A 1413-nucleotide genomic window follows, 5' to 3' on the forward strand; every position below is an offset into this window, starting at 1 on the left:
ATATGATCCAGTACTTCTCGACTAGATCGTGCAACAGTATTTAAAATTCAAGCGCTGAATCTATGACAGGAAAGTTTCCAGGCTTCGAGAACTTCACATAAAGACCTAAGTTCTTCTGGGAAAGCAATGATGGTTACGGTTCTTTTTTTTTAGTGTGTGACGCAAATTCTTTATTTGTTGTCGTTTTAAAAAGTGAAAAAAATAATTCAGTATGGGATAAGTTTAATTGAAATGATTTAACAACGAGACAGAGAATTACGTAATTTGTTCCTGCAATGGTTGACAAAGTATATAGGGTTCATTGAATACCTCAGGTGTTAGAAAAAAGCAACTGTCATGCAGTTTTAACATATTGCACAACTGGGTTATACATATAGGTTGAAAAGAATTTCTTTACTTTCTCCGAAGCAACACGCATTTGCCGCTTGCAGGGTGTTGTCTTTGCAATAATCAACATGACGTGCAGGAATCAGTTTAACTATAGGGAGTAATCCTGCTTTGATGTTTTTTTTTACAAAGAATTGTTCAGTTTCTCTCTAGAGTTGCTTCGATTATGAAGAAAAAAATAGAGAATATTTGTATTGTATATGATGTTGTTCCTATGTATATAAAGGAGTTTGGTATTGGCAGATTTAGAGATGACCAAAATATCGCATCAATTACTTTTGGAATCATTTTGTTTCGAGTAAATATAATGTAACTGATAGATCGAGCGATAGATAAATATTCTTGTGAGATCGGAAATGTATTGACAGCAGCTGGATATATGGAAAAAGTGTTCAATATTGGCATAAGTTGTGCGCGCATAGCATTAGACTGTGGAGAGAGTTACCTAAGAGAAAATCTGGACTTGATTATAATGACAGGTGATCGTGATGTAAAGTAGATAATAGCATGTAAACTATATGCATTTGAAAACCATGGGTATGTAAATTTTCATAAAATCTATGAAAATACAGATAATATGATGGTTGCCGATTTTAAATCAAATAATTTGTTTCGTCTTTACCATATTCAAAAGTCATTCATATACAAAAGGACCTCAAAACCTCATTATATATTCTTACTCATGTGTTGTTACTTAGAAAACTTCCTTGCGCTTAATTACTGAGTTTCTTCCTTTTCTGTCCTTATGTAAACGCACCTCAGACTACAGCTGTTCATTATAGAGGCACTTAAACACTATTTTCACACATATTAAGTGTCTTTGGGTCAGGCAACGATTCTAAACAAGGATTAACACTGTAATATCCACCACTTGAACGTTCCAGCATAATTTTTTTTTCTAAAGTTTGTTCAATACGAATAATGCGGTTTAACAAAGCGTATCATGTTTTAGTGGTTTACTCATGAATCGCTGAAATACGTGTCATGTGTCTGTGGGCCATGCAATTGTCACTCTAGCGCAAACAG

Source organism: Penaeus monodon, chromosome 21, assembly GCF_015228065.2.
Source record: "Penaeus monodon isolate SGIC_2016 chromosome 21, NSTDA_Pmon_1, whole genome shotgun sequence".
Taxonomy (NCBI): Eukaryota; Metazoa; Arthropoda; class Malacostraca; order Decapoda; family Penaeidae; genus Penaeus; species Penaeus monodon.